General features: G+C 58.2%; 1 protein-coding gene and 1 pseudogene across 1 annotated transcript in view; both read right to left on the reverse strand.

The window, feature by feature from the left end:
• The window catches only part of MCF2L (MCF.2 cell line derived transforming sequence-like), a 256715-nt gene that overhangs the window by 148952 nt on the left and 93085 nt on the right, over positions 1 to 14678 (reverse strand). The window lies entirely within an intron of this gene.
• On the reverse strand, positions 6652 to 7330 carry LOC105539250 (annotated as a pseudogene).

A 14678-nucleotide genomic window follows, 5' to 3' on the forward strand; every position in this document is an offset into this window, starting at 1 on the left:
GCCGGACTTCACACTTTCCAGACACACTGGCCCCTTCCAGGCCCTGGACAGGGATGGGAGGCAGGATGGGGGCGAGGGAGCCCAGCGGCCAACCCTCTCACCACCGCGCAAAGACCAGCAAGCCACAGCCCAGAGGACTTCCCTTTCCTCTGCCACCACCATGGAAGTGAAAACGTCACGTGCAGCGCAGGCCGAGACCTCACACCCGGCCCCCTCCTTAGTCTGCTGGACCGTCTTGGGCAGAGCAGCTAAAATCTCTGAACTCCAGGACTCAGCTGTGAGGCTGCAGAAGGCCGGCTCTGCTTCCCCTGCTAGGCCACTCTGACGTGGTTTTAATTTGTCTGAGGAGGGGAGTCTGAGCAGTGAGTGAAAAGCAAGAGAGGAAAAAGACAAATGGGTGCTGGTGCTGAACTTGTGCTGGGCAGATCAGGGGGCAGACAATGAGCCCTGGGCTGCGTCTACAAGGTCCCCGCCCCCCACTGGGGCTGCAGGTGCTCCAGGCCCACACCACCCTCCGCGTGGCTGCAGACAACAAAATTTTGGAAAAGCACTGGAAGGGGCAGGTGAGGGAGATGCCTTCTGGGACCCCATCAACCTGAACCTGAACAAGCTGCAGCGGCCCTGCGGCCCTTGCTGTCTGTGGCCCTGCAGCCAGGTGAAGGGACGGCGTCAGGGAAAGGCAGCTCCACTGACTGAGTTCACCGGGTGCCATCGGCGTGAAAGGACCCACCGAGATGGAAACGCGGCAGCCCAGGGTGGCTGTGGCCCTGTGACCTCGTGCTCCAGCTCTGGCGCTGGCTCCCAGTCCCACCTGAAGCCTCCCTGGAGCCTCAGGCAGGACGCCGGCTCGTTTTCTTGTCAAACGTAACTGCATATTGTCCATCCATTGTGGCATCCCCACAGTCCTGAGAGAGCCTAGATGGCCCTGGCAGAGTGCAGTGTACACTCCGCTGTCGGGGGAGCGCACCACGGTCTGTGAGGTGGGCAGGGGAGTGAGGGCGCAGCGCAGACCTGGCTGTAGCAGGACTGAGGCCCCGTGGCGGGGTTGGCACCCTCAGCCCAGTGTCCACCCACAGGCAGGCCGGCCCCGCCCAGCAGACCCTCCGATGGGGCTTCCCTCCCTCAGGGTCCCCAGTGTCACAGAGACTCTGCATGGCTCCTGCGTTTCTGTCCTAACCAGCGGGCCCAGGAGACCGCGTGTCCTCAGAGACATGCCTGTGGTCTCGGGAGTGCCGCCACCGTCCTAAACACCCCTGCGCGGTGGGTCCTCCGAGGGCAGCGGGACCGTGGGGAGGTGGGAGGTTTGGGGGAGCCCAGGTGTGAATGGGTGGTGGTGCTGCCGTCTACTAAGCTCCTGCCGTGTCCTCCCGCACCGTCCGCGGGACGCTCTGCCAACCCTGTGATACTCAGCATTTCTCTCCGTGACCTTCCGACTCTCCGCATCTGCAGAACGGGTGAGTTCAGAAGAGAGTGGATGCAGTTTGATAAACAGCAGAGCTGTGACTCTGAGGACAAGGACTCAGCACTCTGGGCCCCGGGAAAGCGCCACACGGCATCCATCTGCGGCCCCATCCTCATGGAGGCCGTGTCTTCACAGCCAGGATCAGACCCCGACCGCAGGTCATGCCAGGCAGACACACAGATGGCATTCAGCCAGTGAAGGGGCGAGCCCTCCCTCATTCCAGGGCATTTTCTGGATTTCAAGGTTGAATGAAGGAAATGCCTTCTGAGGCAGGAGACCTGCTCAGCCCCACGCGTGGCCCCGGGGGCTCACTGACCACGGAACGGGAAGAGTGGCCGGGACTCACAGCTCCCTGCACGGCTGACCACGGGCAGCTCTGCATAAACCGGGCTTCAGTGTGCCAGGGCCAATCCTCAGGCATATCACCAGGTGTCCCATGGTCAAGGGGACGGCAAAGCGTTCGGTCATGGCCTCGGCTTTGTCCTGCACCTGCAGCCGCGGCCGCCGGACATCAGAGCTCTCAGGACGTGGGGCAGCCTGGTGCAGGCTGAGCCCCCAGCTGTTTGCACAGTGGTGTGAGGCTTAGGCTTGCCAGACAAAGGGAGCTTACTTGGTTTTGGTAGCTGTGACATAAATTAGGGTCAAAGGATAACTTTAGGGTGAAAAGCTCATTTGCTCCTCGTCCCCACTCCCTGAGCTACTGCAGATTCCACAGGGGACACACACAGACTGCATGTGCCCTGTGGAGCATGGGGCATCCACAGAGGGCACCTCCATGCCGCCTCACCCAGAGGCCGCCTCTACTGCTCTGAGCACGCCACCTGCGAGGGACTCACGGGGAACCAGGAGACTCACCCTCAGCCAGGGACAGCAGCCAGGAGCACCACTCAGAATACAGGTAGTAGCTTTTCATTTCCGCCACGGAAATCTGGACAGGCTTTCTGTCCCCCATGGCGAGGATCAGACGCCAGGGAGGACGCGTGCTGCCCTGGGCTCCCACAACCCTCTCCTTGTAACAGGACCTTTCTATGCTGAACTTTGTCCCCTAAAGTCTGCATAAGGGACCAGTTGGCTTTTTACTTTCATTTTACCCACTACCTGGGACGGAGTACGCCAGGTAATTACCCTCCTGGAGGCCGATTCCTGGTCCGCCCTGATGTTTACACGCAGGTCCAGGCGACACACTGCGCCCGCCCGAGAGGGACTTGCGGAAAAAGGCACAAACCTGAGCTATTCTCACCTTGGGTCCCGGCGCGCCCGCTGGGGGCGTGGCCTCCCTTGCTTTAAACAGGCAGCCGGAAGATGACACGCGGCACGTTTTCCATTGTGCCTGGGGAGCAGCATATTCCTGGGGAGACTGAGCCAGAGAGTCCTGTCGGAGGTGACTGCTTGCCAGTCTTCCTCCATCTGATCACGGCCCCAGATGCTGACACGACTGGCAATTTGAGGGATGGACAGAAGCAGAGGGGTCCCTGAAGGAGGATGAGCCGCACAGAGACACCAGCACCCGCATCCTGACGCCCTCTCCCCTTCCAGCTTTCCCTCGAGGGAGCTGAGTGCGATCGCGGAGGAATTGGTTCCTCCCAGAACAGCTTTTCTTTGTGCATGATCTTAGATCCAAATGTTTTCCTTTTTGCACGCACTACCAGGAAGCTTAAAGGGGAGTTTAGCTGAGATCACTCACCCCGGGTGCCTCAAATGTATTTATCTGCTTCTTACGGTGAATGCTGATTCTGTTTAAAATTTCCTGTGCCAATCTCGAACACGTTTTAGGAAGAGAATTTCTAGGCCAGGCGCGGTGGCTCACGCCTGTAGTCCCAGCACTTTGGGAGGCTGAGGTGGGTGGATCACATGAGGTCAGGACTTCGAGATCAGCCTGGCCAACATGGTGAAACTCCATCTCTACTGAAAATATAAAAAACAAATTAGCCAGGTGTGGTGGCACACACCTGTAATTCCAGCTACTCGGGAGGCTGAGGCAGGAGAATCACTTGAACCCAGGAGGCAGGGTTGCAGTGAGCCAAGATCACGCCACCGCACTCCAGCCTGGGTGACAAAGTGAGACTCCATCTCCAAAACAACAACAAAAAAAAAAAAAAGGAGGAGAATTTCTAAATTCTAAGTAAAACAATCTGTTTTTCTTGGCTTAATTGGAACTCAGCTCCGAATACCCCAGGGCAGAGCAGCACAGGTGGACCCCGGGAGATCTGGCGCCCGGCGAGGGTGCTGCTGTCTCTGCAGGGTGGTGGTATCTCCCCCCCAGGCCGTGCAGGACAGAGGGGAGGCGGACAACCTCAGCACCGGCCCCAACCTCCACTCAGTAAAAGGACAACATCCCCTCCTGGTTATCAGAAAGTTGCCACCCGCAGCTACATTTTCTGCCAGCACCGTCTCCTCCGGGCAGCGGAGGCTGCTCCTCCATGTGGGTGGAGGTCCACCTGCCTCCTAACCCAAAGGGGCTTTGTTCCGTGCTCAACCCAAGGAAAACAGCGGCAGCGCGGGGAGAGGGCTGTCCTCGGAGATGCAGAAGCCGGCCTGACCCAGGCACACAGGTGGGCGGGTGGAGGAGGAGGGAGCCAGGCAGAAGGGAAGGCCCAGGAGGCTGCAGACGCCACGTTTCCCCAGGGCCACAATATGTCACGAGCACTCAAGTGTCCGTCACCCGCCTCACATCCTGATTACCAAGGGCAGAGCCGGCGAGATAAGGCAGGCCACGGAGCTGTAAAGAGGCCACAGGCATCCGACACTCCTCCCGGCTCCCTGTCTCCACCTAAGGCTCTGCCTTGCCCAGCGCCACGGGCTGCGGAGATGGGAACCCGCAGTGTGGCGGCCCTCAGATGTCGGGCGCTGCATTTACGGAGCTTGACTCAAGCCCCGCTGGGCCCGTCGAGGTGCAGGGCAACGCCCGGAGAAGGCCGCCTGCCGGACAGAAGGGAGGAGGCTCATCCTGCAATTGTGAGGTCCGGCCTGGGTTTCCGCCGTGCCACTGGGCACGCTCCCCAGCAGATGGGAAGCCAAAGGCATCTTAACTTTTTTATTCTCATGACACAGAATTAACTTCTAGGAGTTTCTGGTGAAAAATCCCATGGTGGATCTTACTGGAGCTTCCTGTCCCTACCCAGCTGCCATGAACCTGCAACCCTAGACCTGTGTGAGGGGCCCTGCTACCCCCTCACCTGCAACAAACCCTGAGGCAGCTGCTGCGTCCCTGCCACAGCCTGTGGGCTGCACCTGAACCTCACCTCCGGCCTTGCACTGAACCGGCCTGGCTGCCCCCACCACTTTCCACGCCCAAACGCATCAGGAAGTGCTTTCCCCAACCTCCTCGCCAGAACCAGCGCCTCCTTAGAGTCACCACCACAGACTCGGGGACGAGCTGTGCCCCAGCCCCAGCCCCAGCCCAGCTCCTGAGGGTTCTTCCACCCGCACCCCCTCCACACCACGGCGCCCCTCAAGCTTCCACCCTTGCCCTTGTTCTCTACAATTTCCCTGATCATCCTGTCCTTTGTCATGGCTCCAGCTGGGTGTCGGTTCCAGCCCAGACGTCACTTCCAACCACAGACACGATCGCAGACATCACGCCAAGCCCCTTGTGCAGCACAGGCTCAGCCACTGCTGCGACAGCTCACCCCGTCCTGAGGGTCCAGCTCCCCGCAACCATGCCTCTCCCCTCCCACAGCACACGAGGGCAGGCCTCTCGGCACAGCTGTGACACCTGCTCCTACCAGACACAATGAGGGCTCAGCAGCCTTCCGTGGCACACACCGTCCTCCACAGGAGGCCCCCCTGACTCCCCGTCTGCCGCAACTCCCACCTGATGGACAGAGAGGGCAGAGCTTTGGGGAGACGCCCCCGGCCGCCCACCACAGAGCCGGGGCTCACTCCATCCCTGGGTCCCCTGCTGCCACCACTCTGTGGTTTCCTGCAATCTGCAGGCTCCAGGCCCCATGGACGCGGCCACCCTTGGCCCAGAGTCCACTCCTCTCCACTGCATGGCCAACATCTTGGAAAAAGCCTCTGTCACCTGCCCTTCCTACCCCTCCACATCCTGTGCGTTCGTCCCCAGCCCAGAAATCCCCTTCACGAGGTGGGCACAGCCCCTATTACTAGAAGCATGTGGGGCTTCTCTGCCCTCCTTGGAGCCCACTAGGCCCCTAGACCTCTTTCCAAAGCTCCTGAGCTCTTGTCCCTTGGTACCCCTCGTCGGCCCCATGCTTTCTGCTGGGCCCCCCCTGCCTGACCCCTCAGACATGGCCTCCACCGCTGCACTCCGGGCCTGGTTCCCCCCAACCTTCAGGTCCAACGCGAGTTGAGCATGTTCCCCCAGCCCCGGCAGGGGCCTGCCCAGTTTGTGTTTGTGGAAACACAAAGGGGCGTCTGTGACTCCTCCACCTTCCAATCAGACACACACATCCCGGGAAGAAAACCTGCGCGGTGCCCCGCTCCTGCCGAGGGAGACAGCCAGGGCTGGGAGGGGGCCGGACAAGGCTCAGTCCCCAGGCGCCCATGCCGGGCAGGTCACGCTGGCAGCCCAGGCGATGGGAGGCAGAGGGCACTGGGCTCCGAGCTGCACCTGCACCGCCTGGCCTGGAGGAGGAGGCCCCACACAGAGGCCGTGCGTCCCCCTGCCTGTGCCTCGGGGTGTGGACCCTGCCGGGAGCTGGTGGTCACCCAGTCTCAGGCTCACAGGCCCAGGGACCCAGGGTCTGCCTCTCACTATACCCAGGTGATCTGTGCCGTGGGGGCCGCTCCACTCAGATGCCATGGGACCAGGGCTCGGTGCACACTTCCTTACAGGATGGGGGTGCCTCACCGCCCTCACATTCCAGCCAAGGGCAGGACGTGGCTCAGTGAGTGTGAACGTCACGGACAGTGTCTTCACAGGGGACCAGAGCACCGCAGAACTCACAGCGGATGACACTCATCGCCTTGTCTCCCGCTGCTGCCACCGCAGAGGGGCCCCTGTTGCTGTGAAAGCTACGGGGACAAGTTCACTGTGGCTCCTGCGTTCTCCTGCTCCCACAAGGAACAGGGTGGTACCCCGTGCAGTGTGGAGACATCTCGGGGGTCCCTATGTACAGTGAGGAGATGTCTCAGGGGTTCTCAGGCACAGGAAGGGGACGCCTCAGGGTCCCCACTGCACAGGAAGGAGATGTCTCGGGGTCCCCGTCTCCAAGCCCCCGCTGTGCTCACGTCCAGGGTCTTATGACTTCAGCTTGCAGAGGGTGGTGGGGCGTGAATGGAGCTCCGGTCACCCTGGCGTGTGCGGGATTCATGCACGGCCCCTGGCTGCCTCCCTCACACCGTGCTGGGGTGGATGTCAGTGGACTCGGAGGGAGACTGGGATCTGTTATTTTGGCCCTGGGGTACTTGCACCCACACAGCGTACACTTAGCTGACCAGCAGCAAGTGACACAGTCCTCCTCAGTGTGACAGGCTCTGTCCATGCCCGAGGCGGGGGAAAGGGAAAGGCGGCAGCCTGAGAGGCTGTCCTGCGCGTGGTGCCCCTCCTGGCCAGCGCCACTCGGTCCCAGGGCAGTCAGGCACCATCTAGATGTGTGCGCTGCCTCCCTTTCCTCTCCCTGACGCTCGCCTGCCAATGCCCGGCCGCCGTCCGCCCATCCCTGAAGGAAACGCTCCCAAACCCCATGGGGAGCCAGGACAAAGCAGGGCAGGGGGCTGGCTCCAGCCAACATCTGCCCCACGTTCCACAGCCCGCCGTGGTTCCAGGTCGCCAGACCAAGGAAAGGGCAGGAGGGAGCGGAAATCAGAAAAGTTCCTTTCTCCCTCAAGCCAGCAGAATGCCCTTGCTCCTCTGAAGTTAATAAAAGCACTGGTTGTGACTTGTGAGAGTTTAGGCTGTGCCATCGGGCTGTTCCTGCTGTTCCTGAATGGCTGAGAGGGGCCTGGGCAGCCTGAGCTCCTCTGTGTGTGGCACTTCGAGCCTGCATTGTTGGTCCATCTGGCCTGGGCCGCGTCTGCAACAGCTCTGCGCCCGCATTCCCCCAAAACACACCTCTTGTGACGCAAAGGACACCCAGCTGCCCACAGACCGCATGTGCCCAGGGGAGCCTCATTAAACCCGCCACCGCCGCTTCCCTCACTTCGAGTCCGCTCGTCTTTCCAATCGGAGCAGAAATTCCTACGCCCAGGTTCCAGAACTGCAGGACGGGGCCGACCCCGACACGAACAAAGAAAATTGGACCCCCAGACCTGGAGCGGGACGCCTAGCAGTCATCTCCACCTTTTTAAAAAGTCTCCAAGCTGCACAGGTTTTGCTGGTCAAGTGGGGAGAGAAATACCCTAGGGAGGTGCCTGCCCACTAAGAGGACACCTGCAGAGGGGACACCGCACCTGCCCCCATGCCTCGCGACCCCGTTGCATCTCACCTGGCCTCGAGCGCCCTGCAGTTCCCCGGTGCCTCCTGGGCAGCGACCACAGCCGCCGCAGGGTCCCTCGGGATGCTCCCTTCTCGGCCATCGAGCTGCCCTGTCACGAAGGCTGCTACAAAGCGGACACAGCTCTGGTTCTTCACGCAGGGACCACAGGCGACCCCTGATGCTGGAGACACAGCCTTCGGGTCTCTGCGGTGACAGCTAAAAGCCAGGTGGGTGCTGCATGGTCACGAGAGGCAGGTGCTCAGGACTCTAATGACTCTGGGCTTCACCAAGTCACAAGAAAGAACCCAAGAGGGTTGAGCCACCTCCTCAGAGCACCTGGCCTCCCGGAGCCCTCAGCTGTCCTCGCCCCAGGCCTGGCCTCCCGGAGCCTGGCCCGAGCCACCACCGCCCTACACACCGGGAAGAGCAGGCAGACAATGCCGTGGTGCCGAGAGACCCGGCTGCCGCGCCTGCCCCGCTGTGTACAAGTTCTGGGCCTTTCCTTCCTCGGACAGGGCGGGGGGGCCTGCGTGGGCTGGACCCCTTGCCTTATGGAGCAAGCCAAAAACACCTTCCAGGCCTCAGGAAGTCTCAAGTTCAAACAAACAACTACAAACCCGGAGGAAGGGAGGGACGTGCTGCTGGCTGTCCTGAAACAAAGTGGGAAGTTCCACGCCTGTGACCCCGTCTGCTGCCGAGCTCCTCGAGGGAGGAAGTGATGAGGCTGCTTTGAGTGGCCGGAGATACTTTTCCCCAAGAGGTGTTTAGCTGGTCCCAAGCCAGCAGCTCCCACCCTCTGCCCCATGGCTGCTTCCGAGGGAGGAGAGGTGACAGCGTCCAGGGCTCCCAATGGCCCCCGAGGTGACGTGCCACCCTCAGGCTCTCAGAGTCACTGGGCACCATGCTGGGCACACCCAGGGCTCCAGCTTCACAGCTGATGTGCAAGGCCATGCAAATGGCCTAATGCCATTTTAACTCTTATTAGTCTATGCTTCAGGCTACAGGAAGAGAAGGTGGCAGGACTGAAGCTCAGGCCTGCTTGTGAAAGCCACACTGTCCCAAGCACCACATGTGCCCTTCTGTGAGCCGACGTGATTAGAGCGCGCATCTGGTTTGCAGCCAAAGAATGCATTTATTCAACATCGTTTACTGAGCACGCACCCGTCCCGCCACACTGCACAGGCGCTCACAGAACGGCTGGAGGGTCCCGCCTCCTGTGTCCCCCACTGGCATCGGGGACGTCAGAGGGAAAGGCTGCTTCCACACCCAGAGAGTGGCACCTTGGTGTCCCATTAGCCTCCGGAGAGTGGCACCTTGGTGTCCCATTAGCCTCCGCAGAGGTGGCACCTCAGTGTCCCATTAGCCTCCACAAATACGGTGATTCTGTTCAAAGTGTTCTGTGCTGGGTTTGCTCCTCTGAGACAGGGAAGGTCGTGGCTCTGGTCTGGCGGAGGCACCTTTGGTGAATGGCCGGAAAGGCCACACAGCTCGGCCTCAGAGGTGCAGGTGACCCCGTGCTGCTCCCTGCGTGAGCATCACACACTGCCCTCCGCCCCAGCCTTGCCGCCCCATGACAGACCTGAAGACAGAGCCCGGAGCCGCGTGTGGTCCCCTGTGCAGCGTTTAACAGGTGCTCCAGCCGGAATCCTTCTCTTCATTGTCCATGACAAGTTCCATTTTAAGAGATAAGGCATTCTCACAAAAACGAAGTCTTGTTTGGGGCATTAGCTCACCATCCCTAATAGATTGCCAAAAATGTCATTAATGAAACTTAATACTAGTTCTTTCCTTTAGGGAATTAAGTAGCACAATTGTGTGTTAGGACTAATGCTGAGAAATTGGTTTTCATGCTTTGGAGATTTGTCTCATTTCTTTAACATTATTAATAAAGGAGTAAAGCCAAAAAAAAAAAAAAAAAACAGAACCTTTGCTGAGAGCCCAATTTAGATGCAAACGCCAGCCAATCCCATAATTTAGGAGGAACAATCGGCTCTTTTGTATTTTCAAATCACAACTGTAAGTTTTCTTGAGTGTTTCCTCCCAAAGGTTGGGTTTCTTCTCAGCACTGGGCATCTCCTGGGACCTACGCTGGACAAAGGCTCCTGGGGTGGAGGGAGGGAGGGAGGGAGGACAGGAGCTCGCTATGGCAGAGCAGCCTGCGAAGTGCTGGGTGCTGAAGCCCGGGCTTGTGCTCTCTGTGACCGTGGGCATCTGTGAGAATAATGACCACGGATGTCACCTCTATCACCATGTGACTGTAATGAGGTCAACCACAGACCCTTCCTCTCAGAACCTCCCTTTTCCTTCTCATTTACCTGGAAAATCCCCACATACTTCATTACTGGGATCATCAGTGTGGTCACACACCTGACTGTATGTGAGGATGACCGTGGCAGTGGCTCCCTGCTGTGCACAGGAGCTCATGGCCAGCACCTGCCTGCACTAACCACGTGCACAAGTGACCCTAAGAGCAAACAGTTCCCCACAGCCTCCTGTCTGCCGGGTGCTTCTAAGTGCTTTTCATGCAGATTTAACTCATTTAACTCATTTGATCATCACATCAACCCTAGCAGGTAGGTGCTCTCCTGAGTCCATTTTGCAGATGAGGAAACCGAGGCACCACACAGTCACAGTCACAGTCACAGACGGCAGAGCTGTGTGGAGACCAATGACTTCCCCACGCAGCCCCCACAGGGTAGTGACAGCAGCGCTGGGAAGCCCCTCACTGTCAGACTGGGCAACCCCAACCTCTCAGCGCCACCCCTGCCAGACCAGGTCCTTGCCTCTGGGTTTCCCGCTGCCCGGGAGGCCTGTGCGTCCGATTTGACCTCACAGGTCGTGGGTCCAGCACCAGGATTTTAACCTAATAGTCAACGCAACCCTTCTTCCCAGTGGGCCCCGCTAACCTCACAAGGTGCAAAGCCTCATCCCACATCTTATCCAGGTATGACCACAAGGCATTAGACGTTCTAACTTCAGTACTTCGCTAGAATTCCAATGTAGGCAGCTCCTTTTTTTTTTTTTTTTTTTTTTTTTTTTGAGAGGGAGTCTCGCTCTGTCGCCCAGGCTGGGATGCAGTGGCCGGATCTCAGCTCACTGCAAGCTCCGCCTCCCGGGTTTACGCCATTCTCCTGCCTCAGCCTCCCGAGTAGCTGGGACTACAGGCGCCCACCACCTCGCCCGGCTAGTTATTTTTTGTATTTTTTAGTTGAGATGGGGTTTCACCTTGTTAGCCAGGATGGTCTCGATCTCCTGACCTCGTGATCCGCCCGTCTCGCCCTCCCAAAGTGCTGGGATTACAGGCTTGAGCCACCGCGCCCGGCCAAGCAGCTCCATTTTTGTGTGTGTATCAGACAAGGGCAGTTAGCTTGTAAACATTCTGAAAGGCGTAAGAGATGCTTCCTTCTCCACACCCAGAGTTATAAAATGAATGTGACCAGACACATTCTGAGTTAATCTGAAAGGTAGAAGTGTGAAAATACTACGTACAGTGGTTTCCTTCCAACTCTACGGACGGTGACATGAGCTGATGCGGAGATGATAGTTCTGGTGAAAGAAGGGGCTACGTTGAGGGTGCTGCCCGCACGTCGTGGGTGGCGGAGGAAGTGAAACACAGACAAAGCAGTCGAGCTTTCCACACTTAGGCTGCAGAACTAACTTGGCTCCAGAAACTGTATTTGGTTAAATTATGAATCAATAGACCCTAGGGTCTGTTAAAATTATTCTCTACTCATGAAAATGTGTTTATCAGACATAGCATGCCGTTCATGGGCAGCTGAAGCTTGGAGAACTTCTGATTGTGATGCTTATGCCTTGTTCTTTATTACAGCGAAAGCAGGTCTCCCGAGCCAGCTTCTCTCATATTTACTAGTCCCTAAAGTTCTAATTCTGGAGTGCACCCTCTGGTATTCAGCTGGTACCAATGATCAACAAATGTGCTCCCCAGAACGTCTGCAAAATGAATGGAACCCCTAAAATCTGTGCGTCTTCCATACCCAAGGGGCCAGGCTTACGAAAACCAGCAGAACAGCAGCATGCCAGGGGCGCAAAGGTCCAAGCAAACTCGTCCAATGAGGTTGGCCACGCCGGGGACTTCATGGACTCAGAGGATGGCCACGCCGGGGGCCCCTGCAGACCTGGAGGTCAGCCATGCGAGAGGCTTTGCGGACTCAGAGGTTAGCCAGGCCTGGGGGCCTTTGCAGACCCGGCGCCCCTAGTTCTGAGGGGGAGTTTGCACCACTGTAGAAGGTGGTCTTACCCTTAGGGAATGCCAAATGCAGGGAACTCCAAACATAAGACTAAGGGAGGAGGCAGCCAGCAGGGGATGTGGAGTGGCAGGTGAGGATGAAACGCCAGGTAAGGAAGTGCCAGGCGATGAGGCACCAGGTGAGGAAGTGCCAGGACAGGAGCTGATGAAACAGTGGGGGCTGAGGTCAGAGAGGGCAGTGGAAGAGTCAGGAGTGGCTTTGAGGAGGGAGATCGGGAAGACACTGGAAGACGGCCACCCTCCCAAGGCAAAAGTGCGACTCAGGAGGCGGTGGCCAACACAAGTCCCCACGAAACTCGGAACGAACCTCGCAGGTGTCCCCTTCTCAGGTGCTGCCCGGCATCGCTCACTCCTGAGACCTGACCTGCGGTCACTCAGCGCCAGCCCCTGGAGCCACGGGTCTCCCTGAAGGGTGCTCCAAGCAAACACAGGGTCAGCCCCCCAGTATCCTCAGAGCAGGCTGGAACTGAAATCCCCGGGAGCTCATCAGTCTGCCTCCGGTTCCACACGTGGGGCCGTGCTCGTGCCATCTTCGCATGGAGGGCGTCGGACTCACCCAGCTAGGAGGCCCAAGCGCTGCATTCTTAGGAGCTCTCGGGACACACTGAGCCGTGGTGTCAGATCACAGAAGGTTGGCAACACGGGATGCCAAGGATGCTCAAAGAACTCACTGTTTCCTCATAAGCCTCTCTCTGCTCAAATCTCAAAAACCCACTCCTGAATCCCTAGTAACAAGATCCATAACACAACATCCCAGGAAAGCTAATTGTTCTCTAAAAACGTTTCCATACTTTATAGTCACACCTATCTAATTGGAGACCTAAATTTCATGTTACAAAATAGCAACCCGCACAGACGTCTACCTCATTTGGCTGCATGGTTTTCCTTCTAAAGGGCCTCAACACGTTTAAAAAATGGACAAAGAAATCATGGCTCCTTGAGGAGACGCCAGTCACTGAGGCCGAAGGCAGGGGCATGAGAGGGGAGTGCTAAGGCGTCCATCGGAAATTGCTGGGCGGGCTAATGAGCAGGCGGCGTTCTGTCAGGGAGCCGCACCTTCTCCACTGAGAGCTCTTCAATTCCTCACAGAAATGCGCGCCCCCTGCCTCCTGGGCGCATCCCCCCAGAGTTTTTCCTCTGAGACCTGCAACCGGGGGATGCCGGACAGCTGTGTCTGTGTGGTGGTCCTGGGACGCTCCCTCATCCCCCAAAGCCCCTCCGTGCTACCGTGTCCCTCAGCCCATCGCTCAGGCCACAGGCCCCTTCCCAGGAAGAGCTTAAGGACAGGAGGCAGCCACAGCTTTCGCTCAAGGAGGGCGACACCCCACTCTTCTTTTACTCACAAGCTCCGTCAGCTTGGCCTTCACTTGTACCCAGAACCCCGTCGCCCACACCACCCACCACCCAGGGCCTGCAGCCCACATGTCTGCCTGCCACGGGCCGATTGTCCCCAAACTCATACGTTGACATCCTGACCCCCAGCACCTCAGAGTGTGACTGTATTTGTAGACAAGAGCTTTACACAGTTCATTAAATTGAAATGAGGTCACTAGGGTGGGCCCTAACCCAACAGGGCTGGTGTCCTTATAAGAAGAGGAGATTAAGACACACGCGCACACAGGGACGACCATGTGAGGACACAGGGAGAAACGACGTCTACACGCCAAGGAGAGAGGCCCCAGGACGAATCAGCCCTGTGACATTTTGACCTTGGACTCCCAGCCTCCAGGACTGTGAGAAGATGGACATCCGTTGTTGAAGCCACCAGCCTGCGGCACTGTGTTACCGGAGCCCCAGCAGACCAAGACCCTGCTCTCAATCCCTCTCCTGCCGTTTCAGGGACACACCAGCCTCGCACACTCCAAGGGCTTCCCAATCCCGTAACATAAACACTGTCACGGTGCCATCCTCAGCTGTGTGTCACGTGGCCACGAGAGAGAGAGGGCTCCATGCCATGGCAGGCAGATACCCCGCGGGGACACCCATCTTGAGGGTTTGCTGGCCGGGAGTATCAGAGAATGAGGCAAGTCTACTTCCTATGTTTCCTTTTTCCAAAATTGATCACTGCGATTTTGCTTCAGGTGAGCTTCTCACAACCTTGGTGCAACCTGGAGGCTTCATGACTGAGGGGAACAAACTGTTTTCCTCTGCTCTCACCCTGCAACAGTCAACACAGAAGACTTCCATGGCCCCCAGACACCAAGAAGTGTGTGGAGTCTCTCCGCACCACAGGCAACCAATCAATTCTGCACCAATCAATTCTGCAGCAGATGCCAGGCAGGTGACCCAGTTCAATTCTGACGCCTTCTACCTGGAGACAGTGTCAGACCAGCAGGGTGAGGGCTCAGACCTCCCACTTCCCATGCCAACCACAGGCCCCAGTGGTGACCTGTGCTTCCGCCCAGCCGGCTACACATCGGGGGTCCCACGACCCCTCCTTGGGTTGGGTTAACTTGCGGGAGCAGCTCACAGAACTTGGGGAAGCACTTAGTTACATTTTCTGGTTTAATATAAAGGACGTCACAAAGGATACAGATGAAGAGCGGCACGGGGTGAGGCACACGGGAGG

This window comes from Mandrillus leucophaeus, unplaced genomic scaffold (genome assembly GCF_000951045.1).
Source record: "Mandrillus leucophaeus isolate KB7577 unplaced genomic scaffold, Mleu.le_1.0 Scaffold201, whole genome shotgun sequence".
Taxonomy (NCBI): Eukaryota; Metazoa; Chordata; class Mammalia; order Primates; family Cercopithecidae; genus Mandrillus; species Mandrillus leucophaeus.